Source organism: Puntigrus tetrazona, chromosome 11 (assembly GCF_018831695.1).
Source record: "Puntigrus tetrazona isolate hp1 chromosome 11, ASM1883169v1, whole genome shotgun sequence".
Classification (NCBI taxonomy): Eukaryota; Metazoa; Chordata; class Actinopteri; order Cypriniformes; family Cyprinidae; genus Puntigrus; species Puntigrus tetrazona.
The window spans coordinates 2,867,862-2,894,652 of NC_056709.1; the positions used below are offsets into that span (position 1 = coordinate 2,867,862).

Below are 26,791 nucleotides of genomic sequence, written 5' to 3' on the forward strand. Positions count from 1 at the left end.
CTGCTGGCGGGCTCGTCCGGATTTGAACCGGGACCTCTCGCACCCGGCGAGAATCATACCCCTAGACCAACGAGCCTACACGCACCGCTTGCCAGCAGAGAGAAGGCGTAAGAACAACTACTTCAACGACAGAACGAAGGACCTTGAGCTAACATGGGAGGAAACAAAACGCCTTGAGACAGTGTCAAAACCAAATAAATGAAAGATGGCCTCCCAGTGGATTGAAATTTGGGGCTGGACCTAACTGGCTGCACGAGGTGAGAGATGCAAAGGTAGCTTACGTAACACAAAAATCACCATGCTCACATTAACTGAGAAACAAGACCAAGAAGAGCCTTAAAACTAAAGCACAACTTTTTGTTACTTCACCAACTATATGGTGGCCAGTACAAAGGAGGCAGCAAAGAGGAGATATGGAACGATCGGTGGACACTGCGCTGCCCTGACCAGGGGTCTCTTCTGCAAGAACCCCGCTTGGCACCTCCCGAGCAGAGAGAAAGGAAAAGAACATCTACAGCAACGACCAAAGAAGGCACTTTTTGTCATGATAGTAGTTAAACACAAGCAATTAAACACAAATAGTTCTCTGGCAAGAAGACATCCGCCAACTGCCGAAACCCGGATCGAACCAGGGACCTTTAGATCTTCAGTCTAACGCTCTCCCAACTGAGCTATTTCGCCACGTCGTGAAGGTCTTTGATCAGGGGGGGATTTCCATCACTTTATCAGAAGATCAGAGCTGAACTCTGTGAGCACCAAAAACGGCTGGCCCGTACGGGGGTCGAACCCGCGACCTTGGCGTTATTAGCACCACGCCTAACCAACTGAGCTAACCGGCCTGTCTTTGGCAGCTTCTCTGCCCACTTGATGCTTGCCGGGATCCTGGGTGACAAAACAGCTTCAAAGTAAGCCCTTCTAAGGGCTCGTCCGGGATTTGAACCCGGGACCTCTCGCACCCAAAGCGAGAATCATACCTCCGTTATTGGCAATTCCAGCAAGAGGGCTCAAGAGACATTGCAGTTTAATGCTGATGGGAACATCTACAACAAAGAACGTGAGGCTGAAGGCTACACTGCAGCTCCGGTACAGTTCATTCTGTTTTCATAAAGTCCAAGGTCTGTAATGCTTCCTCTCCTCAAGATAACGCTCACACTTGTTTCAGTTGAGTTCAAAAGTTTCAATTTTTGGGAACACTCGCCCCTCACGCAACCAGTCAATTGCTGAGATTTAAACTCGTACAGCTAGATTCAGATCCCTGATTGCTAACCTTTACAACGTGGAACCAAGCGACCTCAGTAGGGTGCCTGCACTTTTTTGGCAAGGTAGAAATGGTTGGAAACCTGCAAGCTTCAGAACTGTGCCCAAACCATACACCAAGGAATCCACTGCCGAAATCCAAGATCAAACTAGAGACCTTCAGCTCTTCAGCCTAACTATGCTATGGCCAGAGCGGCTCTTTATAAGGAGACCTGAAAGCAGGAGTCAAAATAGAAAGACCAGACATTGACAGAAAACAAGCACTGTCACGCAATTGAGTCAAAGCAGACTGCTGCTTCTCATGGAGCTGCTGGCGGGCTCGTCCGGGATTTGAACTCGGGACCTCTCGCACCCGGCGAGAATCATACCCCTAGACCAACGAGCCTACACGCACCGCTTGCCAGCAGAGAGAAGGCGTAAGAACAACTACTTCAACGACAGAACGTAAGGACCTTGAGCTAACATGGGAGGAAACAAAACGCCTTGAGACAGTGTCAAAACCAAATAAATGAAAGATGGCCTCCCAGTGGATTGAAATTTGGGGCTGGACCTAACTGGCTGCACGAGGTGAGAGATGCAAAGGTAGCTTACGTAACACAAAAATCACCATGCTCACATTAACTGAGAAACAAGACCAAGAAGAGCCTTAAAACTAAAGCACAACTTTTTGTTACTTCACCAACTATATGGTGGCCAGTACAAAGGAGGCAGCAAAGAGGAGATATGGAACGATCGGTGGACACTGCGCTGCCCTGACCAGGGGGGTCTTCTGCAAGAACCCCCGTTTGGCACCTCCCGAGCAGAGAGAAAGGAAAAGAACATCTACAGCAACGACCAAAGAAGGCACTTTTTGTCATGATAGTAGTTAAACACAAGCAATTAAACACAAATAGTTCTCTGGCAAGAAGACATCCGCCAACTGCCGAAACCCGGGATCGAACCAGGGACCTTTAGATCTTCAGTCTAACGCTCTCCCAACTGAGCTATTTCGGCCACGTCGTGAAGGTCTTTGATCAGGGGGGGATTTCCATCACTTTATCAGAAGATCAGAGCTGAACTCTGTGAGCACCAAAACGGCTGGCCCGTACGGGGGTCGAACCCGCGACCTTGGCGTTATTAGCACCACGCTCTAACCAACTGAGCTAACCGGCCTGTCTTTGGCAGCTTCTCTGCCCACTTGATGCTTGCCGGGGATCCTGGGTGACAAAACAGCTTCGAAAGTAAGCCCTTCTAAGGGCTCGTCCGGGATTTGAACCCGGGACCTCTCGCACCCAAAGCGAGAATCATACCTCCGTTATTGGCAATTCCAGCAAGAGGGCTCAAGAGACATTGCAGTTTAATGCTGATGGGAACATCTACAACAAAGAACGTGAGGCTGAAGGCTACACTGCAGCTCCGGTACAGTTCATTCTGTTTTCATAAAGTCCAAGGTCTGTAATGCTTCCCTCCTCAAGATAACGCTCACACTTGTTTCAGTTGAGTTCAAAAGTTTCAATTTTTTGGGGAACACTCGCCCCTCACGCAACCAGTCAATTGCTGAGATTTAAACTCGTACAGCTAGATTCAGATCCCTGATTGCTAACCTTTACAACGTGGAACCAAGCGACCTCAGTAGGGTGCCTGCACTTTTTTTGGCAAGGTAGAAATGGTTGGAAACCTGCAAGCTTCAGAACTGTGCCCAAACCATACACCAAGGAAATCCACTGCCGAAATCCAAGATCAAACTAGAGACCTTCAGCTCTTCAGCCTAACTATGCTATGGCCAGAGCGGCTCTTTATAAGGAGACCTGAAAGCAGGAGTCAAAATAGAAAGACCAGACATTGACAGAAAACAAGCACTGTCACGCAATTGAGTCAAAGCAGACTGCTGCTTCTCATGGAGCTGCTGGCGGGCTCGTCCGGGATTTGAACCCGGGACCTCTCGCACCGGGCGAGAATCATACCCCTAGACCAACGAGCCTACACGCACCGCTTGCCAGCAGAGAGAAGGCGTAAGAACAACTACTTCAACGACAGAACGAAGGACCTTGAGCTAACATGGGAGGAAACAAAACGCCTTGAGACAGTGTCAAAACCAAATAAATGAAAGATGGCCTCCCAGTGGATTGAAATTTGGGGCTGGACCTAACTGGCTGCACGAGGTGAGAGATGCAAAGGTAGCTTACGTGAATACAAAAATCACCATGCTCACATTAACTGAGAAACAAGACCAAGAAGAGCCTTAAAACTAAAGCACAACTTTTTGTTACTTCACCAACTATATGGTGGCCAGTACAAAGGAGGCAGCAAAGAGGAGATATGGAACGATCGGTGGACACTGCGCTGCCCTGACCAGGGGTCTTCTGCAAGAACCCCGCTTGGCACCTCCCGAGCAGAGAGAAAGGAAAAGAACATCTACAGCAACGACCAAAGAAGGCACTTTTTGTCATGATAGTAGTTAAACACAAGCAATTAAACACAAATAGTTCTCTGGCAAGAAGACATCCGCCAACTGCCAAACCCGGATCGAACCAGGACCTTTAGATCTTCAGTCTAACGCTCTCCCAACTGAGCTATTTCGCCACGTCGTGAAGGTCTTTGATCAGGGGGATTTCCATCACTTTATCAGAAGATCAGAGCTGAACTCTGTGAGCACCAAAAACGACTGGCCCGTGCACGGGGTCGAACCCGCGACCTTGGCGTTATTAGCACCACGCTCTAACCAACTGAGCTAACCGGCCTGTCTTTGGCAGCTTCTCTGCCCACTTGATGCTTGCCGGGATCCTGGGTGACAAAACAGCTTCAAAGTAAGCCCTTCTAAGGGCTCGTCCGGGATTTGAACCGGGACCTCTCGCACCCAAAGCGAGAATCATACCTCCGTTATTGGCAATTCCAGCAAGAGGGCTCAAGAGACATTGCAGTTTAATGCTGATGGGAACATCTACAACAAAGAACGTGAGGCTGAAGGCTACACTGCAGCTCCGGTACAGTTCATTCTGTTTTCATAAAGTCCAAGGTCTGTAATGCTTCCTCCTCAAGATAACGCTCACACTTGTTTCAGTTGAGTTCAAAAGTTTCAATTTTTTGGGAACACTCGCCCCTCACGCAACCAGTCAATTGCTGAGATTTAAACTCGTACAGCTAGATTCAGATCCCTGATTGCTAACCTTTACAACGTGGAACCAAGCGACCTCAGTAGGGTGCCTGCACTTTTTTTGGCAAGGTAGAAATGGTTGGAAACCTGCAAGCTTCAGAACTGTGCCCAAACCATACACCAAGGAATCCACTGCCGAAATCCAAGATCAAACTAGAGACCTTCAGCTCTTCAGCCTAACTATGCTATGGCCAGAGCGGCTCTTTATAAGGAGACCTGAAAGCAGGAGTCAAAATAGAAAGACCAGACATTGACAGAAAACAAGCACTGTCACGCAATTGAGTCAAAGCAGACTGCTGCTTCTCATGGAGCTGCTGGCGGGCTCGTCCGGGATTTGAACCCGGGACCTCTCGCACCCGAAGCGAGAGTCATACCCCTAGACCAACGAGCCTACACGCACCGCTTGCCAGCAGAGAGAAAGGCGTAAGAACAACTACTTCAACGACAGAACGAAGGACCTTGAGCTAACATGGGAGGAAACAAAACGCCTTGAGACAGTGTCAAAACCAAATAAATGAAAGATGGCCTCCCAGTGGATTGAAATTTGGGGCTGGACCTAACTGGCTGCACGAGGTGAGAGATGCAAAGGTAGCTTACGTAACACAAAAATCACCATGCTCACATTAACTGAGAAACAAGACCAAGAAGAGCCTTAAAACTAAAGCACAACTTTTTGTTACTTCACCAACTATATGGTGGCCAGTACAAAGGAGGCAGCAAAGAGGAGATATGGAACGATCGGTGGACACTGCGCTGCCCTGACCAGGGGGGTCTTCTGCAAGAACCCCCGTTTGGCACCTCCCGAGCAGAGAAAAGGAAAGAACATCTACAGCAACGACCAAAGAAGGCACTTTTTGTCATGATAGTAGTTAAACACAAGCAATTAAACACAAATAGTTCTCTGGCAAGAAGACATCCGCCAACTGCCGAAACCCGGGATCGAACCAGGGACCTTTAGATCTTCAGTCTATCGCTCTCCCAACTGAGCTATTTCGCCACGTCGTGAAGAAGGTCTTTGATCAGGGGATTTCCATCACTTTATCAGAAGATCAGAGCTGAACTCTGTGAGCACCAAAAACGGCTGGCCCGTACGGGGGTCGAACCCGCGACCTTGGCGTTATTAGCACCACGCTCTAACCAACTGAGCTAACCGGCCTGTCTTTGGCAGCTTCTCTGCCCACTTGATGCTTGCCGGGGATCCTGGGTGACAAAACAGCTTCGAAAGTAAGCCCTTCTAAGGGCTCGTCCGGGATTTGAACCCGGGACCTCTCGCACCCAAAGCGAGAATCATACCTCCGTTATTGGCAATTCCAGCAAGAGGGCTCAAGAGACATTGCAGTTTAATGCTGATGGGAACATCTACAACAAAGAACGTGAGGCTGAAGGCTACACTGCAGCTCCGGTACAGTTCATTCTGTTTTCATAAAGTCCAAGGTCTGTAATGCTTCCCTCCTCAAGATAACGCTCACACTTGTTTCAGTTGAGTTCAAAAGTTTCAATTTTTGGGGGGAACACTCGCCCCTCACGCAACCAGTCAATTGCTGAGATTTAAACTCGTACAGCTAGATTCAGATCCCTGATTGCTAACCTTTACAACGTGGAACCAAGCGACCTCAGTAGGGTGCCTGCACTTTTTTGGCAAGGTAGAAATGGTTGGAAACCTGCAAGCTTCAGAACTGTGCCCAAACCATACACCAAGGAATCCACTGCCGAAATCCAAGATCAAACTAGAGACCTTCAGCTCTTCAGCCTAACTATGCTATGGCCAGAGCGGCTCTTTATAAGGAGACCTGAAAGCAGGAGTCAAAATAGAAAGACCAGACATTGACAGAAAACAAGCACTGTCACGCAATTGAGTCAAAGCAGACTGCTGCTTCTCATGGAGCTGCTGGCGGGCTCGTCCGGGATTTGAACCCGGGACCTCTCGCACCCGAAGCGAGAATCATACCCCTAGACCAACGAGCCTACACGCACCGCTTGCCAGCAGAGAGAAGGCGTAAGAACAACTACTTCAACGACAGAACGAAGGACCTTGAGCTAACATGGGAGGAAACAAAACGCCTTGAGACAGTGTCAAAACCAAATAAATGAAAGATGGCCTCCCAGTGGATTGAAATTTGGGGCTGGACCTAACTGGCTGCACGAGGTGAGAGATGCAAAGGTAGCTTACGTAACACAAAAATCACCATGCTCACATTAACTGAGAAACAAGACCAAGAAGAGCCTTAAAACTAAAGCACAACTTTTTGTTACTTCACCAACTATATGGTGGCCAGTACAAAGGAGGCAGCAAAGAGGAGATATGGAACGATCGGTGGACACTGCGCTGCCCTGACCAGGGGTCTTCTGCAAGAACCCCGTTTGGCACCTCCCGAGCAGAGAGAAAGGAAAAGAACATCTACAGCAACGACCAAAGAAGGCACTTTTTGTCATGATAGTAGTTAAACACAAGCAATTAAACACAAATAGTTCTCTGGCAAGAAGACATCCGCCAACTGCGAAACCGGGATCGAACCAGGGACCTTTAGATCTTCAGTCTAACGCTCTCCCAACTGAGCTATTTCGCCACGTCGTGAAGGTCTTTGATCAGGGGGATTTCCATCACTTTATCAGAAGATCAGAGCTGAACTCTGTGAGCACCAAAAACGGCTGGCCCGTGCACGGGGTCGAACCCGCGACCTTGGCGTTATTAGCACCACGCCTCTAACCAACTGAGCTAACCGGCCTGTCTTTGGCAGCTTCTCTGCCCACTTGATGCTTGCCGGGGATCCTGGGTGACAAAACAGCTTCAAAGTAAGCCCTTCTAAGGGCTCGTCCCGGATTTGAACCGGGACCTCTCGCACCCAAAGCGAGAATCATACCTCCGTTATTGGCAATTCCAGCAAGAGGGCTCAAGAGACATTGCAGTTTAATGCTGATGGGAACATCTACAACAAAGAACGTGAGGCTGAAGGCTACACTGCAGCTCCGGTACAGTTCATTCTGTTTTCATAAAGTCCAAGGTCTGTAATGCTTCCCTCCTCAAGATAACGCTCACACTTGTTTCAGTTGAGTTCAAAAGTTTCAATTTTTTGGGGAACACTCGCCCCTCACGCAACCAGTCAATTGCTGAGATTTAAACTCGTACAGCTAGATTCAGATCCCTGATTGCTAACCTTTACAACGTGGAACCAAGCGACCTCAGTAGGGTGCCTGCACTTTTTTTGGCAAGGTAGAAATGGTTGGAAACCTGCAAGCTTCAGAACTGTGCCCAAACCATACACCAAGGAATCCACTGCCGAAATCCAAGATCAAACTAGAGACCTTCAGCTCTTCAGCCTAACTATGCTATGGCCAGAGCGGCTCTTTATAAGGAGACCTGAAAGCAGGAGTCAAAATAGAAAGACCAGACATTGACAGAAAACAAGCACTGTCACGCAATTGAGTCAAAGCAGACTGCTGCTTCTCATGGAGCTGCTGGCGGGCTCGTCCGAGATTTGAACCGGGACCTCTCGCACCCGAGCGAGAATCATACCCCTAGACCAACGAGCCTACACGCACCGCTTGCCAGCAGAGAGAAGGCGTAAGAACAACTACTTCAACGACAGAACGAAGGACCTTGAGCTAACATGGGAGGAAACAAAACGCCTTGAGACAGTGTCAAAACCAAATAAATGAAAGATGGCCTCCCAGTGGATTGAAATTTGGGGCTGGACCTAACTGGCTGCACGAGGTGAGAGATGCAAAGGTAGCTTACGTAACACAAAAATCACCATGCTCACATTAACTGAGAAACAAGACCAAGAAGAGCCTTAAAACTAAAGCACAACTTTTTGTTACTTCACCAACTATATGGTGGCCAGTACAAAGGAGGCAGCAAAGAGGAGATATGGAACGATCGGTGGACACTGCGCTGCCCTGACCAGGGGTCTTCTGCAAGAACCCCGTTTGGCACCTCCCGAGCAGAGAGAAAGGAAAAGAACATCTACAGCAACGACCAAAGAAGGCACTTTTTGTCATGATAGTAGTTAAACACAAGCAATTAAACACAAATAGTTCTCTGGCAAGAAGACATCCGCCAACTGCGAAACCGGGATCGAACCAGGGACCTTTAGATCTTCAGTCTAACGCTCTCCCAACTGAGCTATTTCAGCCACGTCGTGAAGGTCTTTGATCAGGGGGATTTCCATCACTTTATCAGAAGATCAGAGCTGAACTCTGTGAGCACCAAAAGCGGCTGGCCCGTGCACGGGGTCGAACCAGCGACCTTGGCGTTATTAGCACCACGCTCTAACCAACTGAGCTAACCGGCCTGTCTTTGGCAGCTTCTCTGCCCACTTGATGCTTGCCGGGGATCCTGGGTGACAAAACAGCTTCGAAAGTAAGCCCTTCTAAGGGCTCGTCCGGGATTTGAACCCGGGACCTCTCGCACCCAAAGCGAGAATCATACCTCCGTTATTGGCAATTCCAGCAAGAGGGCTCAAGAGACATTGCAGTTTAATGCTGATGGGAACATCTACAACAAAGAACGTGAGGCTGAAGGCTACACTGCAGCTCCGGTACAGTTCATTCTGTTTTCATAAAGTCCAAGGTCTGTAATGCTTCCCTCCTCAAGATAACGCTCACACTTGTTTCAGTTGAGTTCAAAAGTTTCAATTTTTGGGGAACACTCGCCCCTCACGCAACCAGCCAATTGCTGAGATTTAAACTCGTACAGCTAGATTCAGATCCCTGATTGCTAACCTTTACAACGTGGAACCAAGCGACCTCAGTAGGGTGCCTGCACTTTTTGGCAAGGTAGAAATGGTTGGAAACCTGCAAGCTTCAGAACTGTGCCCAAACCATACACCAAGGAATCCACTGCCGAAATCCAAGATCAAACTAGAGACCTTCAGCTCTTCAGCCTAACTATGCTATGGCCAGAGCGGCTCTTTATAAGGAGACCTGAAAGCAGGAGTCAAAACAGAAAGACCAGACATTGACAGAAAACAAGCACCGTCACGCAATTGAGTCAAAGCAGACTGCTGCTTCTCATGGAGCTGCTGGCGGGCTCGTCCGGATTTGAACCGGGACCTCTCGCACCCGGCGAGAATCAGACCCCTAGACCAACGAGCCTACACGCACCGCTTGCCAGCAGAGAGAAGGCGTAAGAACAACTACTTCAACGACAGAACAAAGGACCTTGAGCTAACATGGGAGAAAACAAAACGCCTTGGGACAGTGTCAAAACCAAATAAATGAAAGATGGCCTCCCAGTGGATTGAAATTTGGGGCTGGACCTAACTGGCTGCACGAGGTGAGAGATGCAAAGGTAGCTTACGTAACACAAAACTCACCATGCTCACATTAACTGAGAAACAAGACCAAGAAGAGCCTTAAAACTAAAGCACAACTTTTTGTTACTTCACCAACTATATGGTGGCCAGTACAAAGGAGGCAGCAAAGAGGAGATATGGAACGATCGGTGGACACTGCGCTGCCCTGACCAGGGGTCTTCTGCAAGAACCCCCGTTTGGCACCTCCCGAGCAGAGAGAAAGGAAAAGAACATCTACAGCAACGACCAAAGAAGGCACTTTTTGTCATGATAGTAGTTAAACACAAGCAATTAAACACAAATAGTTCTCTGGCAAGAAGACATCCGCCAACTGCGAAACCGGGATCGAACCAGGGACCTTTAGATCTTCAGTCTAACGCTCTCCCAACTGAGCTATTTCGGCCACGTCGTGAAGGTCTTTGATCAGGGGGGGATTTCCATCACTTTATCAGAAGATCAGAGCTGAACTCTGTGAGCACCAAAACGGCTGGCCCGTGCACGAAGTCGAACCCGCGACCTTGGCGTTATTAGCACCACGCTCTAACCAACTGAGCTAACCGGCCTGTCTTTGGCAGCTTCTCTGCCCACTTGATGCTTGCCGGGGATCCTGGGTGACAAAACAGCTTCAAAGTAAGCCCTTCTAAGGGCTCGTCCGGATTTGAACCGGGACCTCTCGCACCCAAAGCGAGAATCATACCTCCGTTATTGGCAATTGCAGCAAGAGGGCTCAAGAGACATTGCAGTTTAATGCTGATGGGAACATCTACAACAAAGAACGTGAGGCTGAAGGCTACACTGCAGCTCCGGTACAGTTCATTCTGTTTTCATAAAGTCCAAGGTCTGTAATGCTTCCCTCCTCAAGATAACGCTCACACTTGTTGCAGTTGAGTTCAAAAGTTTCAATTTTTTGGGGAACACTCGCCCCTCACGCAACCAGTCAATTGCTGAGATTTAAACTCGTACAGCTAGATTCAGATCCCTGATTGCTAACCTTTACAACGTGGAACCAAGCGACCTCAGTAGGGTGCCTGCACTTTTTTTGGCAAGGTAGAAATGGTTGGAAACCTGCAAGCTTCAGAACTGTGCCCAAACCATACACCAAGGAATCCACTGCCGAAATCCAAGATCAAACTAGAGACCTTCAGCTCTTCAGCCTAACTATGCTATGGCCAGAGCGGCTCTTTATAAGGAGACCTGAAAGCAGGAGTCAAAATAGAAAGACCAGACATTGACAGAAAACAAGCACTGTCACGCAATTGAGTCAAAGCAGACTGCTGCTTCTCATGGAGCTGCTGGCGGGCTCGTCCGGGATTTGAACCGGGACCTCTCGCACCCGGCGAGAATCATACCCCTAGACCAACGAGCCTACACGCACCGCTTGCCAGCAGAGAGAAGGCGTAAGAACAACTACTTCAACGACAGAACGAAGGACCTTGAGCTAACATGGGAGGAAACAAAACGCCTTGAGACAGTGTCAAAACCAAATAAATGAAAGATGGCCTCCCAGTGGATTGAAATTTGGGGCTGGACCTAACTGGCTGCACGAGGTGAGAGATGCAAAGGTAGCTTACGTAACACAAAAATCACCATGCTCACATTAACTGAGAAACAAGACCAAGAAGAGCCTTAAAACTAAAGCACAACTTTTTGTTACTTCACCAACTATATGGTGGCCAGTACAAAGGAGGCAGCAAAGAGGAGATATGGAACGATCGGTGGACACTGCGCTGCCCTGACCAGGGGTCTTCTGCAAGAACCCCGTTTGGCACCTCCCGAGCAGAGAGAAAGGAAAAGAACATCTACAGCAACGACCAAAGAAGGCACTTTTTGTCATGATAGTAGTTAAACACAAGCAATTAAACACAAATAGTTCTCTGGCAAGAAGACATCCGCCAACTGCGAAACCCGGGATCGAACCAGGGACCTTTAGATCTTCAGTCTAACGCTCTCCCAACTGAGCTATTTCGCCACGTCGTGAAGAAGGTCTTTGATCAGGGGATTTCCATCACTTTATCAGAAGATCAGAGCTGAACTCTGTGAGCACCAAAAGCGGCTGGCCCGTACGGGGGTCGAACCCGCGACCTTGGCGTTATTAGCACCACGCTCTAACCAACTGAGCTAACCGGCCTGTCTTTGGCAGCTTCTCTGCCCACTTGATGCTTGCCGGGGATCCTGGGTGACAAAACAGCTTCAAAGTAAGCCCTTCTAAGGGCTCGTCCGGGATTTGAACCGGGACCTCTCGCACCCAAAGCGAGAATCATACCTCCGTTATTGGCAATTCCAGCAAGAGGGCTCAAGAGACATTGCAGTTTAATGCTGATGGGAACATCTACAACAAAGAACGTGAGGCTGAAGGCTACACTGCAGCTCCGGTACAGTTCATTCTGTTTTCATAAAGTCCAAGGTCTGTAATGCTTCCCTCCTCAAGATAACGCTCACACTTGTTTCAGTTGAGTTCAAAAGTTTCAATTTTTTGGGGAACACTCGCCCCTCACGCAACCAGTCAATTGCTGAGATTTAAACTCGTACAGCTAGATTCAGATCCTGATTGCTAACCTTTACAACGTGGAACCAAGCGACCTCAGTAGGGTGCCTGCACTTTTTTTGGCAAGGTAGAAATGGTTGGAAACCTGCAAGCTTCAGAACTGTGCCCAAACCATACACCAAGGAATCCACTGCCGAAATCCAAGATCAAACTAGAGACCTTCAGCTCTTCAGCCTAACTATGCTATGGCCAGAGCGGCTCTTTATAAGGAGACCTGAAAGCAGGAGTCAAAATAGAAAGACCAGACATTGACAGAAAACAAGCACTGTCACGCAATTGAGTCAAAGCAGACTGCTGCTTCTCATGGAGCCGGGACCTCTCGCACCCGAAGCGAGAATCATACCCCTAGACCAACGAGCCTACACGCACCGCTTGCCAGCAGAGAGAAGGCGTAAGAACAACTACTTCAACGACAGAACGAAGGACCTTGAGCTAACATGGGAGGAAACAAAACGCCTTGAGACAGTGTCAAAACCAAATAAATGAAAGATGGCCTCCCAGTGGATTGAAATTTGGGGCTGGACCTAACTGGCTGCACGAGGTGAGAGATGCAAAGGTAGCTTACGTAACACAAAAATCACCATGCTCACATTAACTGAGAAACAAGACCAAGAAGAGCCTTAAAACTAAAGCACAACTTTTTGTTACTTCACCAACTATATGGTGGCCAGTACAAAGGAGGCAGCAAAGAGGAGATATGGAACGATCGGTGGACACTGCGCTGCCCTGACCAGGGGGTCTTCTGCAAGAACCCCCGTTTGGCACCTCCCGAGCAGAGAGAAAGGAAAAGAACATCTACAGCAACGACCAAAGAAGGCACTTTTTGTCATGATAGTAGTTAAACACAAGCAATTAAACACAAATAGTTCTCTGGCAAGAAGACATCCGCCAACTGCCGAAACCCGGGATCGAACCAGGGACCTTTAGATCTTCAGTCTAACGCTCTCCCAACTGAGCTATTTCTGCCACGTCGTGAAGGTCTTTGATCAGGGGGGGATTTCCATCACTTTATCAGAAGATCAGAGCTGAACTCTGTGAGCACCAAAAACGGCTGGCCCGTGCGAAGTCGAACCACGACCTTGGCGTTATTAGCACCACGCTCTAACCAACTGAGCTAACCGGCCTGTCTTTGGCAGCTTCTCTGCCCACTTGATGCTTGCCGGGGATCCTGGGTGACAAAACAGCTTCAAAGTAAGCCCTTCTAAGGGCTCGTCCGGATTTGAACCGGGACCTCTCGCACCCAAAGCGAGAATCATACCTCCGTTATTGGCAATTGCAGCAAGAGGGCTCAAGAGACATTGCAGTTTAATGCTGATGGGAACATCTACAACAAAGAACGTGAGGCTGAAGGCTACACTGCAGCTCGGTACAGTTCATTCTGTTTTCATAAAGTCCAAGGTCTGTAATGCTTCCTCCTCAAGATAACGCTCACACTTGTTTCAGTTGAGTTCAAAAGTTTCAATTTTTGGGGAACACTCTCGCCCCTCACGCAACCAGTCAATTGCTGAGATTTAAACTCGTACAGCTAGATTCAGATCCCTGATTGCTAACCTTTACAACGTGGAACCAAGCGACCTCAGTAGGGTGCCTGCACTTTTTTTGGCAAGGTAGAAATGGTTGGAAACCTGCAAGCTTCAGAACTGTGCCCAAACCATACACCAAGGAATCCACTGCCGAAATCCAAGATCAAACTAGAGACCTTCAGCTCTTCAGCCTAACTATGCTATGGCCAGAGCGGCTCTTTATAAGGAGACCTGAAAGCAGGAGTCAAAATAGAAAGACCAGACATTGACAGAAAACAAGCACTGTCACGCAATTGAGTCAAAGCAGACTGCTGCTTCTCATGGAGCTGCTGGCGGGCTCGTCCGGATTTGAACCGGGACCTCTCACACCAGGCGAGAATCATACCCCTAGACCAACGAGCCTACACGCACCGCTTGCCAGCAGAGAGAGAGGCGTAAGAACAACTACTTCAACGACAGAACGAAGGACCTTGAGCTAACATGGGAGGAAACAAAACGCCTTGAGACAGTGTCAAAACCAAATAAATGAAAGATGGCCTCCCAGTGGATTGAAATTTGGGGCTGGACCTAACTGGCTGCACGAGGTGAGAGATGCAAAGGTAGCTTACGTAACACAAAAATCACCATGCTCACATTAACTGAGAAACAAGACCAAGAAGAGCCTTAAAACTAAAGCACAACTTTTTGTTACTTCACCAACTATATGGTGGCCAGTACAAAGGAGGCAGCAAAGAGGAGATATGGAGCGATCGGTGGACACTGCGCTGCCCTGACCAGGGGGTCTTCTGCAAGAACCCCCGTTTGGCACCTCCCGAGCAGAGAGAAAGGAAAAGAACATCTACAGCAACGACCAAAGAAGGCACTTTTTGTCATGATAGTAGTTAAACACAAGCAATTAAACACAAATAGTTCTCTGGCAAGAAGACATCCGCCAACTGCGAAACCGGGATCGAACCAGGGACCTTTAGATCTTCAGTCTAACGCTCTCCCAACTGAGCTATTTCCCGAGCCACGTCGTGAAGGTCTTTGATCAGGGGGGGATTTCCATCACTTTATCAGAAGATCAGAGCTGAACTCTGTGAGCACCAAAAACGGCTGGCCCGTACGGGGGTCGAACCCGCGACCTTGGCGTTATTAGCACCACGCTCTAACCAACTGAGCTAACCGGCCTGTCTTTGGCAGCTTCTCTGCCCACTTGATGCTTGCCGGGATCCTGGGTGACAAAACAGCTTCAAAGTAAGCCCTTCTAAGGGCTCGTCCGGGATTTGAACCGGGACCTCTACACCCAAAGCGAGAATCATACCTCCGTTATTGGCAATTCCAGCAAGAGGGCTCAAGAGACATTGCAGTTTAATGCTGATGGGAACATCTACAACAAAGAACGTGAGGCTGAAGGCTACACTGCAGCTCCGGTACAGTTCATTCTGTTTTCATAAAGTCCAAGGTCTGTAATGCTTCCCTCCTCAAGATAACGCTCACACTTGTTTCAGTTGAGTTCAAAAGTTTCAATTTTTGGGGAACACTCGCCCCTCACGCAACCAGTCAATTGCTGAGATTTAAACTCGTACAGCTAGATTCAGATCCCTGATTGCTAACCTTTACAACGTGGAACCAAGCGACCTCAGTAGGGTGCCTGCACTTTTTTTGGCAAGGTAGAAATGGTTGGAAACCTGCAAGCTTCAGAACTGTGCCCAAACCATACACCAAGGAATCCACTGCCGAAATCCAAGATCAAACTAGAGACCTTCAGCTCTTCAGCCTAACTATGCTATGGCCAGAGCGGCTCTTTATAAGGAGACCTGAAAGCAGGAGTCAAAATAGAAAGACCAGACATTGACAGAAAACAAGCACTGTCACGCAATTGAGTCAAAGCAGACTGCTGCTTCTCATGGAGCTGCTGGCGGGCTCGTCCGGGATTTGAACCCGGGACCTCTCGCACCCGAAGCGAGAATCATACCCCTAGACCAACGAGCCTACACGCACCGCTTGCCAGCAGAGAGAAGGCGTAAGAACAACTACTTCAACGACAGAACGAAGGACCTTGAGCTAACATGGGAGGAAACAAAACGCCTTGAGACAGTGTCAAAACCAAATAAATGAAAGATGGCCTCCCAGTGGATTGAAATTTGGGGCTGGACCTAACTGGCTGCACGAGGTGAGAGATGCAAAGGTAGCTTACGTAACACAAAAATCACCATGCTCACATTAACTGAGAAACAAGACCAAGAAGAGCCTTAAAACTAAAGCACAACTTTTGTTACTTCACCAACTATATGGTGGCCAGTACAAAGGAGGCAGCAAAGAGGAGATATGGAACGATCGGTGGACACTGCGCTGCCCTGACCAGGGGGGTCTTCTGCAAGAACCCCCGTTTGGCACCTCCCGAGCAGAGAGAAAGGAAAAGAACATCTACAGCAACGACCAAAGAAGGCACTTTTTGTCATGATAGTAGTTAAACACAAGCAATTAAACACAAATAGTTCTCTGGCAAGAAGACATCCGCCAACTGCCGAAACCCGGGATCGAACCAGGGACCTTTAGATCTTCAGTCTAACGCTCTCCCAACTGAGCTATTTCAGCCACGTCGTGAAGGTCTTTGATCAGGGGGATTTCCATCACTTTATCAGAAGATCAGAGCTGAACTCTGTGAGCACCAAAAACGGCTGGCCCGTACGGGGGTCGAACCCGCGACCTTGGCGTTATTAGCACCACGCTCTAACCAACTGAGCTAACCGGCCTGTCTTTGGCAGCTTCTCTGCCCACTTGATGCTTGCCGGGGATCCTGGGTGACAAAACAGCTTCGAAAGTAAGCCCTTCTAAGGGCTCGTCCGGGATTTGAACCCGGGACCTCTCGCACCCAAAGCGAGAATCATACCTCCGTTATTGGCAATTCCAGCAAGAGGGCTCAAGAGACATTGCAGTTTAATGCTGATGGGAACATCTACAACAAAGAACGTGAGGCTGAAGGCTACACTGCAGCTCCGGTACAGTTCATTCTGTTTTCATAAAGTCCAAGGTCTGTAATGCTTCCCTCCTCAAGATAACGCTCACACTTGTTTCAGTTGAGTTCAAAAGTTTCAATTTTTTGGGGAACACTCGCCCCTCACGCAACCAGTCAATTGCTGAGATTTAAACTCGTACAGCTAGATTCAGATCCCTGATTGCTAACCTTTACAACGTGGAACCAAGCGACCTCAGTAGGGTGCCTGCACTTTTTTGGCAAGGTAGAAATGGTTGGAAACCTGCAAGCTTCAGAACTGTGCCCAAACCATACACCAAGGAATCCACTGCCGAAATCCAAGATCAAACTAGAGACCTTCAGCTCTTCAGCCTAACTATGCTATGGCCAGAGCGGCTCTTTATAAGAGACCTGAAAGCAGGAGTCAAAATAGAAAGACCAGACATTGACAGAAAACAAGCACTGTCACGCAATTGAGTCAAAGCAGACTGCTGCTTCTCATGGAGCTGCTGGCTGGGCTCGTCCGGGATTTGAACCGGGACCTCTCGCACCCGAAGCGAGAATCATACCCCTAGACCAACGAGCCTACACGCACCGCTTGCCAGCAGAGAGAAGGCGTAAGAACAACTACTTCAACGACAGAACGAAGGACCTTGAGCTAACATGGGAGGAAACAAAACGCCTTGAGACAGTGTCAAAACCAAATAAATGAAAGATGGCCTCCCAGTGGATTGAAATTTGGGGCTGGACCTAACTGGCTGCACGAGGTGAGAGATGCAAAGGTAGCTTACGTAACACAAAAATCACCATGCTCACATTAACTGAGAAACAAGACCAAGAAGAGCCTTAAAACTAAAGCACAACTTTTTGTTACTTCACCAACTATATGGTGGCCAGTACAAAGGAGGCAGCAAAGAGGAGATATGGAACGATCGGTGGACACTGCGCTGCCCTGACCAGGGGGGTCTTCTGCAAGAACCCCCGTTTGGCACCTCCCGAGCAGAGAGAAAGGAAAAGAACATCTACAGCAACGACCAAAGAAGGCACTTTTTGTCATGATAGAAGTTAAACACAAGCAATTAAACACAAATAGTTCTCTGGCAAGAAGACATCCGCCAACTGCGAAACCGGGATCGAACCAGGGACCTTTAGATCTTCAGTCTAACGCTCTCCCAACTGAGCTATTTCAGCCACTTCGTAAAGGTCTTTGATCAGGGGGGGATTTCCATCACTTTATCAGAAGATCAGAGCTGAACTCTGTGAGCACCAAAAACGGCTGGCCCGTACGGGGGTCGAACCCGCGACCTTGGCGTTATTAGCACCACGCTCTAACCAACTGAGCTAACCGGCCTGTCTTTGGCAGCTTCTCTGCCCACTTGATGCTTGCCGGGATCCTGGGTGACAAAACAGCTTCAAAGTAAGCCCTTCTAAGGGCTCGTCCGGGTTTTGAACCGGGACCTCTCGCACCCCAAAGCGAGAATCATACCTCCGTTATTGGCAATTCCAGCAAGAGGGCTCAAGAGACATTGCAGTTTAATGCTGATGGGAACATCTACAACAAAGAACGTGAGGCTGAAGGCTACACTGCAGCTCCGGTACAGTTCATTCTGTTTTCATAAAGTCCAAGGTCTGTAATGCTTCCCTCCTCAAGATAACGCTCACACTTGTTTCAGTTGAGTTCAAAAGTTTCAATTTTTGGGAACACTCGCCCCTCACGCAACCAGTCAATTGCTGAGATTTAAACTCGTACAGCTAGATTCAGATCCTGATTGCTAACCTTTACAACGTGGAACCAAGCGACCTCAGTAGGGTGCCTGCACTTTTTTGGCAAGGTAGAAATGGTTGGAAACCTGCAAGCTTCAGAACTGTGCCCAAACCATACACCAAGGAATCCACTGCCGAAATCCAAGATCAAACTAGAGACCTTCAGCTCTTCAGCCTAACTATGCTATGGCCAGAGCGGCTCTTTATAAGGAGACCTGAAAGCAGGAGTCAAAATAGAAAGACCAGACATTGACAGAAAACAAGCACTGTCACGCAATTGAGTCAAAGCAGACTGCTGCTTCTCATGGAGCTGCTGGCGGGCTCGTCCGGGGATTTGAACCGGGACCTCTCGCACCAGAAGCGAGAATCATACCCCTAGACCAACGAGCCTACACGCACCGCTTGCCAGCAGAGAGAAGGCGTAAGAACAACTACTTCAACGACAGAACGAAGGACCTTGAGCTAACATGGGAGAAACAAAACGCCTTGAGACAGTGTCAAAACCAAATAAATGAAAGATGGCCTCCCAGTGGATTGAAATTTGGGGCTGGACCTAACTGGCTGCACGAGGTGAGAGATGCAAAGGTAGCTTACGTAACACAAAAATCACCATGCTCACATTAACTGAGAAACAAGACCAAGAAGAGCCTTAAAACTAAAGCACAACTTTTGTTACTTCACCAACTATATGGTGGCCAGTACAAAGGAGGCAGCAAAGAGGAGATATGGAGCGATCGGTGGACACTGCGCTGCTGCCTGACCAGAGGGTCTTCTGCAAGAACCCCGTTTGGCACCTCGAGCAGAGAGAAAGAAAAGAACATCTACAGCAACGACCAAAGAAGGCACTTTTTGTCATGATAGTAGTTAAACACAAGCAATTAAACACAAATAGTTCTCTGGCAAGAAGACATCCGCCAACTGCGAAACCGGGATCGAACCAGGGACCTTTAGATCTTCAGTCTAACGCTCTCCCAACTGAGCTATTTCGGCCACGTCGTGTGAAGGTCTTTGATCAGGCGGATTTCCATCACTTTATCAGAAGATCAGAGCTGAACTCTGTGAGCACCAAAAACGGCTGGCCCGTGCGGGGTCGAACCAGCGACCTTGGCGTTATTAGCACCACGCTCTAACCAACTGAGCTAACCGGCCTGTCTTTGGCAGCTTCTCTGCCCACTTGATGCTTGCCGGGGATCCTGGGTGACAAAACAGCTTCAGTAAGCCCTTCTAAGGGCTCGTCCGGGATTTGAACCGGGACCTCTACGCACCAAAGCGAGAATCATACCTCCGTTATTGGCAATTCCAGCAAGAGGGCTCAAGAGACATTGCAGTTTAATGCTGATGGGAACATCTACAACAAAGAACGTGAGGCTGAAGGCTACACTGCAGCTCCGGTACAGTTCATTCTGTTTTCATAAAGTCCAAGGTCTGTAATGCTTCCCTCCTCAAGATAACGCTCACACTTGTTTCAGTTGAGTTCAAAAGTTTCAATTTTTTGGGAACACTCTCGCCCCTCACGCAACCAGTCAATTGCTGAGATTTAAACTCGTACAGCTAGATTCAGATCCCTGATTGCTAACCTTTACAACGTGGAACCAAGCGACCTCAGTAGGGTGCCTGCACTTTTTTGCAAGGTAGAAATGGTTGAAACCTGCAAGCTTCAGAACTGTGCCCAAACCATACACCAAGGAATCCACTGCCGAAATCCAAGATCAAACTAGAGACCTTCAGCTCTTCAGCCTAACTATGCTATGGCCAGAGCGGCTCTTTATAAGGAGACCTGAAAGCAGGAGTCAAAATAGAAAGACCAGACATTGACAGAAAACAAGCACTGTCACACAATTGAGTCAAAGCAGACTGCTGCTTCTCATGGAGCTGCTGGCGGGCTCGTCCGGGATTTGAACCGGGACCTCTCGCACCCGAGGCGAGAATCATACCCCTAGACCAACGAGCCTACACGCACCGCTTGCCAGCAGAGAGAAGGCGTAAGAACAACTACTTCAACGACAGAACGAAGGACCTTGAGCTAACATGGGAGAAACAAAACGCCTTGAGACAGTGTCAAAACCAAATAAATGAAAGATGGCCTCCCAGTGGATTGAAATTTGGGGCTGGACCTAACTGGCTGCACGAGGTGAGAGAGATGCAAAGGTAGCTTACGTAACACAAAAATCACCATGCTCACATTAACTGAGAAACAAGACCAAGAAGAGCCTTAAAACTAAAGCACAACTTTTTGTTACTTCACCAACTATATGGTGGCCAGTACAAAGGAGGCAGCAAAGAGGAGATATGGAGCGATCGGTGGACACTGCGCTGCCCTGACCAGAGAGGTCTTCTGCAAGAACCCCGTTTGGCACCTCCCGAGCAGAGAGAAAGGAAAAGAACATCTACAGCAACGACCAAAGAAGGCACTTTTTGTCATGATAGTAGTTAAACACAAGCAATTAAACACAAATAGTTCTCTGGCAAGAAGACATCCGCCAACTGCGAAACCGGGATCGAACCAGGGACCTTTAGATCTTCAGTCTAACGCTCTCCCCAACTGAGCTATTTCGTGCGCGTCGTGAAGGTCTTTGATCAGGGGGATTTCCATCACTTTATCAGAAGATCAGAGCTGAACTCTGTGAGCACCAAAAACGGCTGGCCCGTGGGAGTCGAACCCGCGACCTTGGCGTTATTAGCACCACGCTCTCTAACCAACTGAGCTAACCGGCCTGTCTTTGGCAGCTTCTCTGCCCACTTGATGCTGCCGGGGATCCTGGGTGACAAAACAGCTTCGAAAGTAAGCCCTTCTAAGGGCTCGTCCGGGATTTGAACCGGGACCTCTACGCACCCAAAGCGAGAATCATACCTCCGTTATTGGCAATTCCAGCAAGAGGGCTCAAGAGACATTGCAGTTTAATGCTGATGGGAACATCTACAACAAAGAACGTGAGGCTGAAGGCTACACTGCAGCTCGGTACAGTTCATTCTGTTTTCATAAAGTCCAAGGTCTGTAATGCTTCCCTCCTCAAGATAACGCTCACACTTGTTTCAGTTGAGTTCAAAAGTTTCAATTTTTTGGGAACACTCGCCCCTCACGCAACCAGTCAATTGCTGAGATTTAAACTCGTACAGCTAGATTCAGATCCTGATTGCTAACCTTTACAACGTGGAACCAAGCGACCTCAGTAGGGTGCCTGCACTTTTTTTGGCAAGGTAGAAATGGTTGAAACCTGCAAGCTTCAGAACTGTGCCCAAACCATACACCAAGGAATCCACTGCCGAAATCCAAGATCAAACTAGAGACCTTCAGCTCTTCAGCCTAACTATGCTATGGCCAGAGCGGCTCTTTATAAGAGACCTGAAAGCAGGAGTCAAAATAGAAAGACCAGACATTGACAGAAAACAAGCACTGTCACGCAAATTGAGTCAAAGCAGACTGCTGCTTCTCATGGAGCTGCTGGCGGGCTCGTCCGGGATTTGAACCGGGACCTCTCGCACCAGGCGAGAATCATACCCCTAGACCAACGAGCCTACACGCACGCTTGCCAGCAGAGAGAAGGCGTAAGAACAACTACTTCAACGACAGAGCAGAAGGACCTTGAGCTAACATGGGAGAAACAAAACGCCTTGAGACAGTGTCAAAACCAAATAAATGAAAGATGGCCTCCCAGTGGATTGAAATTTGGGGCTGGACCTAACTGGCTGCACGAGGTGAGAGATGCAAAGGTAGCTTACGTAACACAAAAATCACCATGCTCACATTAACTGAGAAACAAGACCAAGAAGAGCCTTAAAACTAAAGCACAACTTTTTGTTACTTCACCAACTATATGGTGGCCAGTACAAAGGAGGCAGCAAAGAGGAGATATGGAGCGATCGGTGGACACTGCGCTGCCCTGACCAGGGGTCTTCTGCAAGAACCCCGTTTGGCACCTCCGAGCAGAGAGAAAGGAAAAGAACATCTACAGCAACGACCAAAGAAGGCACTTTTTGTCATGATAGTAGTTAAACACAAGCAATTAAACACAAATAGTTCTCTGGCAAGAAGACATCCGCCAACTGCGAAACCGGGGATCGAACCAGGGACCTTTAGATCTTCAGTCTAACGCTCTCCCAACTGAGCTATTTCAGCCACGTCGTGAAGGTCTTTGATCAGGGGGGATTTCCATCACTTTATCAGAAGATCAGAGCTGAACTCTGTGAGCACCAAAAGCGGCTGGCCCGTGCGAAGTCGAACCAGCGACCTTGGCGTTATTAGCACCACGCTCTAACCAACTGAGCTAACCGGCCTGTCTTTGGCAGCTTCTCTGCCCACTTGATGCTTGCCGGGGATCCTGGGTGACAAAACAGCTTGAAAGTAAGCCCTTCTAAGGGCTCGTCCGGGATTGAACCGGGACCTCTCGCACCCAAAGCGAGAATCATACCTCCGTTATTGGCAATTCCAGCAAGAGGGCTCAAGAGACATTGCAGTTTAATGCTGATGGGAACATCTACAACAAAGAACGTGAGGCTGAAGGCTACACTGCAGCTCGGTACAGTTCATTCTGTTTTCATAAAGTCCAAGGTCTGTAATGCTTCCCTCCTCAAGATAACGCTCACACTTGTTTCAGTTGAGTTCAAAAGTTTCAATTTTTGGGGAACACTCGCGCCCTCACGCAACCAGCCAATTGCTGAGATTTAAACTCGTACAGCTAGATTCAGATCCCTGATTGCTAACCTTTACAACGTGGAACCAAGCGACCTCAGTAGGGTGCCTGCACTTTTTTTGGCAAGGTAGAAATGGTTGGAAACCTGCAAGCTTCAGAACTGTGCCCAAACCATACACCAAGGAATCCACTGCCGAAATCCAAGATCAAACTAGAGACCTTCAGCTCTTCAGCCTAACTATGCTATGGCCAGAGCGGCTCTTTATAAGGAGACCTGAAAGCAGGAGTCAAAATAGAAAGACCAGACATTGACAGAAAACAAGCACTGTCACGCAATTGAGTCAAAGCAGACTGCTGCTTCTCATGGAGCTGCTGGCGGGCTCGTCCGGGATTTGAACCGGGACCTCTCGCACCAGGCGAGAATCATACCCCTGACCAACGAGCCTACACGCACTGCTTGCCAGCAGAGAGAGGCGTAAGAACAACTACTTCAACGACAGAGCGAAGGACCTTGAGCTAACATGGGAGGAAACAAAACGCCTTGAGACAGTGTCAAAACCAAATAAATGAAAGATGGCCTCCCAGTGGATTGAAATTTGGGGCTGGACCTAACTGGCTGCACGAGGTGAGAGATGCAAAGGTAGCTTACGTAACACAAAAATCACCATGCTCACATTAACTGAGAAACAAGACCAAGAAGAGCCTTAAAACTAAAGCACAACTTTTTGTTACTTCACCAACTATATGGTGGCCAGTACAAAGGAGGCAGCAAAGAGGAGATATGGAGCGATCGGTGGACACTGCGCTGCCCTGACCAGGGGTCTTCTGCAAGAACCCCGTTTGGCACCTCCCGAGCAGAGAAAAAGAAAAGAACATCTACAGCAACGACCAAAGAAGGCACTTTTTGTCATGATAGTAGTTAAACACAAGCAATTAAACACAAATAGTTCTCTGGCAAGAAGACATCCGCCAACTGCGAAACCGGGATCGAACCAGGGACCTTTAGATCTTCAGTCTAACGCTCTCCCAACTGAGCTATTTCAGCCACGTCGTGAGATGAGGTCTTTGATCAGGGGATTTCCATCACTTTATCAGAAGATCAGAGCTGAACTCTGTGAGCACCAAAAAGCGGCTGGCCCGTGCGAGAGTCGAACCGCGACCTTGGCGTTATTAGCACCACGCTCTAACCAACTGAGCTAACCGGCCTGTCTTTGGCAGCTTCTCTGCCCACTTGATGCTTGCCGGGATCCTGGGTGACAAAACAGCTTGAAAAGTAAGCCCTTCTAAGGGCTCGTCCGGGATTGAACCGGGACCTCTACACCAAAGCGAGAATCATACCTCCGTTATTGGCAATTCCAGCAAGAGGGCTCAAGAGACATTGCAGTTTAATGCTGATGGGAACATCTACAACAAAGAACGTGAGGCTGAAGGCTACACTGCAGCTCGGTACAGTTCATTCTGTTTTCATAAAGTCCAAGGTCTGTAATGCTTCCCTCCTCAAGATAACGCTCACACTTGTTTCAGTTGAGTTCAAAAGTTTCAATTTTTGGGAACACTCGCCCCTCACGCAACCAGTCAATTGCTGAGATTTAAACTCGTACAGCTAGATTCAGATCCCTGATTGCTAACCTTTACAACGTGGAACCAAGCGACCTCAGTAGGGTGCCTGCACTTTTTGGCAAGGTAGAAATGGTTGGAAACCTGCAAGCTTCAGAACTGTGCCCAAACCATACACCAAGGAATCCACTGCCGAAATCCAAGATCAAACTAGAGACCTTCAGCTCTTCAGCCTAACTATGCTATGGCCAGAGCGGCTCTTTATAAGAGACCTGAAAGCAGGAGTCAAAATAGAAAGACCAGACATTGACAGAAAACAAGCACTGTCACGCAATTGAGTCAAAGCAGACTGCTGCTTCTCATGGAGCTGCTGGCGGGCTCGTCGGGATTTGAACCGGGACCTCGCACCAGGCGAGAATCATACCCCTAGACCAACGAGCCTACACGCACCGCTTGCCAGCAGAGAGAGGCGTAAGAACAACTACTTCAACGACAGAACGAAGGACCTTGAGCTAACATGGGAGGAAACAAAACGCCTTGAGACAGTGTCAAAACCAAATAAATGAAAGATGGCCTCCCAGTGGATTGAAATTTGGGGCTGGACCTAACTGGCTGCACGAGGTGAGAGATGCAAAGGTAGCTTACGTAACACAAAAATCACCATGCTCACATTAACTGAGAAACAAGACCAAGAAGAGCCTTAAAACTAAAGCACAACTTTTTGTTACTTCACCAACTATATGGTGGCCAGTACAAAGGAGGCAGCAAAGAGGAGATATGGAGCGATCGGTGGACACTGCGCTGCCCTGACCAGAGAGTCTTCTGCAAGAACCCCGTTTGGCACCTCCGAGCAGAGAGAAAGGAAAAGAACATCTACAGCAACGACCAAAGAAGGCACTTTTTGTCATGATAGTAGTTAAACACAAGCAATTAAACACAAATAGTTCTCTGGCAAGAAGACATCCGCCAACTGCGAAACCGGGATCGAACCAGGGACCTTTAGATCTTCAGTCTAACGCTCTCCCAACTGAGCTATTTCGGCCACGTCGTGAAGGTCTTTGATCAGGCGGGATTTCCATCACTTTATCAGAAGATCAGAGCTGAACTCTGTGAGCACCAAAAACGGCTGGCCCGTGCGGGGTCGAACCAGCGACCTTGGCGTTATTAGCACCACGCTCTAACCAACTGAGCTAACCGGCCTGTCTTTGGCAGCTTCTCTGCCCACTTGATGCTTGCCGGGGATCCTGGGTGACAAAACAGCTTCAAAGTAAGCCCTTCTAAAGGGCTCGTCCGGGATTTGAACCGGGACCTCTACTTTTAAGCGAGAATCATACCTCCGTTATTGGCAATTGCAGCAAGAGGGCTCAAGAGACATTGCAGTTTAATGCTGATGGGAACATCTACAACAAAGAACGTGAGGCTGAAGGCTACACTGCAGCTCGGTACAGTTCATTCTGTTTTCATAAAGTCCAAGGTCTGTAATGCTTCCCTCCTCAAGATAACGCTCACACTTGTTTCAGTTGAGTTCAAAAGTTTCAATTTTTGGGGAACACTCGCCCCTCACGCAACCAGCCAATTGCTGAGATTTAAACTCGTACAGCTAGATTCAGATCCTGATTGCTAACCTTTACAACGTGGAACCAAGCGACCTCAGTAGGGTGCCTGCACTTTTTGGCAAGGTAGAAATGGTTGAAACCTGCAAGCTTCAGAACTGTGCCCAAACCATACACCAAGGAATCCACTGCCGAAATCCAAGATCAAACTAGAGACCTTCAGCTCTTCAGCCTAACTATGCTATGGCCAGAGCGGCTCTTTATAAGGAGACCTGAAAGCAGGAGTCAAAATAGAAAGACCAGACATTGACAGAAAACAAGCACTGTCACGCAATTGAGTCAAAGCAGACTGCTGCTTCTCATGGAGCTGCTGGCGGGCTCGTCCGGGATTTGAACCGGGACCTCTCGCACCAGGCGAGAATCATACCCCTAGACCAACGAGCCTACACGCACCGCTTGCCAGCAGAGAGAAGGCGTAAGAACAACTACTTCAACGCACAGAGCGAAGGACCTTGAGCTAACATGGGAGAAACAAAACGCCTTGAGACAGTGTCAAAACCAAATAAATGAAAGAT

The 26,791-nt window shown here is 48.5% G+C and overlaps 33 non-coding genes across 33 annotated transcripts; all 33 read right to left on the minus strand.

Annotated features, from left to right (window-relative positions):
- Window positions 1-609: 609 nt before the first annotated feature.
- On the minus strand, window positions 610-681 carry trnaf-gaa. The gene has a single exon. It is a non-coding gene; the product is annotated as a tRNA-Phe (tRNA).
- An 85-nt stretch (window positions 682-766) lies between these two features.
- Window positions 767-839, minus strand: trnai-aau. The gene has a single exon. It is a non-coding gene; the product is annotated as a tRNA-Ile (tRNA).
- A 1,338-nt stretch (window positions 840-2,177) lies between these two features.
- Window positions 2,178-2,250, minus strand: trnaf-gaa. Its single transcript has one exon. It is a non-coding gene; the product is annotated as a tRNA-Phe (tRNA).
- An 85-nt stretch (window positions 2,251-2,335) lies between these two features.
- Window positions 2,336-2,409, minus strand: trnai-aau. The gene has a single exon. It is a non-coding gene; the product is annotated as a tRNA-Ile (tRNA).
- Window positions 2,410-3,147: 738 nt separating this feature from the next.
- On the minus strand, window positions 3,148-3,217 carry trnap-cgg. Its single transcript has one exon. It is a non-coding gene; the product is annotated as a tRNA-Pro (tRNA).
- A 685-nt stretch (window positions 3,218-3,902) lies between these two features.
- Window positions 3,903-3,977, minus strand: trnai-aau. Its single transcript has one exon. It is a non-coding gene; the product is annotated as a tRNA-Ile (tRNA).
- A 732-nt stretch (window positions 3,978-4,709) lies between these two features.
- On the minus strand, window positions 4,710-4,781 carry trnap-cgg. Its single transcript has one exon. It is a non-coding gene; the product is annotated as a tRNA-Pro (tRNA).
- A 533-nt stretch (window positions 4,782-5,314) lies between these two features.
- Window positions 5,315-5,387, minus strand: trnaf-gaa. The gene has a single exon. It is a non-coding gene; the product is annotated as a tRNA-Phe (tRNA).
- Window positions 5,388-5,472: 85 nt separating this feature from the next.
- trnai-aau lies at window positions 5,473-5,546 on the minus strand. The gene has a single exon. It is a non-coding gene; the product is annotated as a tRNA-Ile (tRNA).
- A 737-nt stretch (window positions 5,547-6,283) lies between these two features.
- On the minus strand, window positions 6,284-6,355 carry trnap-cgg. Its single transcript has one exon. It is a non-coding gene; the product is annotated as a tRNA-Pro (tRNA).
- Window positions 6,356-6,885: 530 nt separating this feature from the next.
- On the minus strand, window positions 6,886-6,957 carry trnaf-gaa. The gene has a single exon. It is a non-coding gene; the product is annotated as a tRNA-Phe (tRNA).
- Window positions 6,958-7,040: 83 nt separating this feature from the next.
- On the minus strand, window positions 7,041-7,116 carry trnai-aau. Its single transcript has one exon. It is a non-coding gene; the product is annotated as a tRNA-Ile (tRNA).
- Window positions 7,117-8,607: 1,491 nt separating this feature from the next.
- trnai-aau lies at window positions 8,608-8,682 on the minus strand. The gene has a single exon. It is a non-coding gene; the product is annotated as a tRNA-Ile (tRNA).
- A 1,327-nt stretch (window positions 8,683-10,009) lies between these two features.
- On the minus strand, window positions 10,010-10,087 carry trnaf-gaa. Its single transcript has one exon. It is a non-coding gene; the product is annotated as a tRNA-Phe (tRNA).
- An 85-nt stretch (window positions 10,088-10,172) lies between these two features.
- Window positions 10,173-10,247, minus strand: trnai-aau. Its single transcript has one exon. It is a non-coding gene; the product is annotated as a tRNA-Ile (tRNA).
- Window positions 10,248-11,580: 1,333 nt separating this feature from the next.
- Window positions 11,581-11,653, minus strand: trnaf-gaa. Its single transcript has one exon. It is a non-coding gene; the product is annotated as a tRNA-Phe (tRNA).
- Window positions 11,654-11,738: 85 nt separating this feature from the next.
- trnai-aau lies at window positions 11,739-11,812 on the minus strand. The gene has a single exon. It is a non-coding gene; the product is annotated as a tRNA-Ile (tRNA).
- Window positions 11,813-13,122: 1,310 nt separating this feature from the next.
- On the minus strand, window positions 13,123-13,195 carry trnaf-gaa. Its single transcript has one exon. It is a non-coding gene; the product is annotated as a tRNA-Phe (tRNA).
- A 1,653-nt stretch (window positions 13,196-14,848) lies between these two features.
- trnai-aau lies at window positions 14,849-14,922 on the minus strand. Its single transcript has one exon. It is a non-coding gene; the product is annotated as a tRNA-Ile (tRNA).
- Window positions 14,923-15,654: 732 nt separating this feature from the next.
- trnap-cgg lies at window positions 15,655-15,726 on the minus strand. The gene has a single exon. It is a non-coding gene; the product is annotated as a tRNA-Pro (tRNA).
- Window positions 15,727-16,259: 533 nt separating this feature from the next.
- trnaf-gaa lies at window positions 16,260-16,332 on the minus strand. Its single transcript has one exon. It is a non-coding gene; the product is annotated as a tRNA-Phe (tRNA).
- Window positions 16,333-16,416: 84 nt separating this feature from the next.
- On the minus strand, window positions 16,417-16,490 carry trnai-aau. The gene has a single exon. It is a non-coding gene; the product is annotated as a tRNA-Ile (tRNA).
- A 736-nt stretch (window positions 16,491-17,226) lies between these two features.
- On the minus strand, window positions 17,227-17,297 carry trnap-cgg. The gene has a single exon. It is a non-coding gene; the product is annotated as a tRNA-Pro (tRNA).
- A 691-nt stretch (window positions 17,298-17,988) lies between these two features.
- On the minus strand, window positions 17,989-18,062 carry trnai-aau. Its single transcript has one exon. It is a non-coding gene; the product is annotated as a tRNA-Ile (tRNA).
- A 1,325-nt stretch (window positions 18,063-19,387) lies between these two features.
- Window positions 19,388-19,465, minus strand: trnaf-gaa. The gene has a single exon. It is a non-coding gene; the product is annotated as a tRNA-Phe (tRNA).
- Window positions 19,466-19,551: 86 nt separating this feature from the next.
- On the minus strand, window positions 19,552-19,624 carry trnai-aau. The gene has a single exon. It is a non-coding gene; the product is annotated as a tRNA-Ile (tRNA).
- Window positions 19,625-20,355: 731 nt separating this feature from the next.
- trnap-cgg lies at window positions 20,356-20,426 on the minus strand. The gene has a single exon. It is a non-coding gene; the product is annotated as a tRNA-Pro (tRNA).
- Window positions 20,427-21,112: 686 nt separating this feature from the next.
- trnai-aau lies at window positions 21,113-21,190 on the minus strand. Its single transcript has one exon. It is a non-coding gene; the product is annotated as a tRNA-Ile (tRNA).
- Window positions 21,191-22,513: 1,323 nt separating this feature from the next.
- Window positions 22,514-22,592, minus strand: trnaf-gaa. The gene has a single exon. It is a non-coding gene; the product is annotated as a tRNA-Phe (tRNA).
- Window positions 22,593-22,677: 85 nt separating this feature from the next.
- Window positions 22,678-22,750, minus strand: trnai-aau. The gene has a single exon. It is a non-coding gene; the product is annotated as a tRNA-Ile (tRNA).
- Window positions 22,751-24,239: 1,489 nt separating this feature from the next.
- Window positions 24,240-24,312, minus strand: trnai-aau. Its single transcript has one exon. It is a non-coding gene; the product is annotated as a tRNA-Ile (tRNA).
- A 1,315-nt stretch (window positions 24,313-25,627) lies between these two features.
- On the minus strand, window positions 25,628-25,705 carry trnaf-gaa. Its single transcript has one exon. It is a non-coding gene; the product is annotated as a tRNA-Phe (tRNA).
- An 85-nt stretch (window positions 25,706-25,790) lies between these two features.
- On the minus strand, window positions 25,791-25,863 carry trnai-aau. The gene has a single exon. It is a non-coding gene; the product is annotated as a tRNA-Ile (tRNA).
- Window positions 25,864-26,791: the final 928 nt, after the last annotated feature.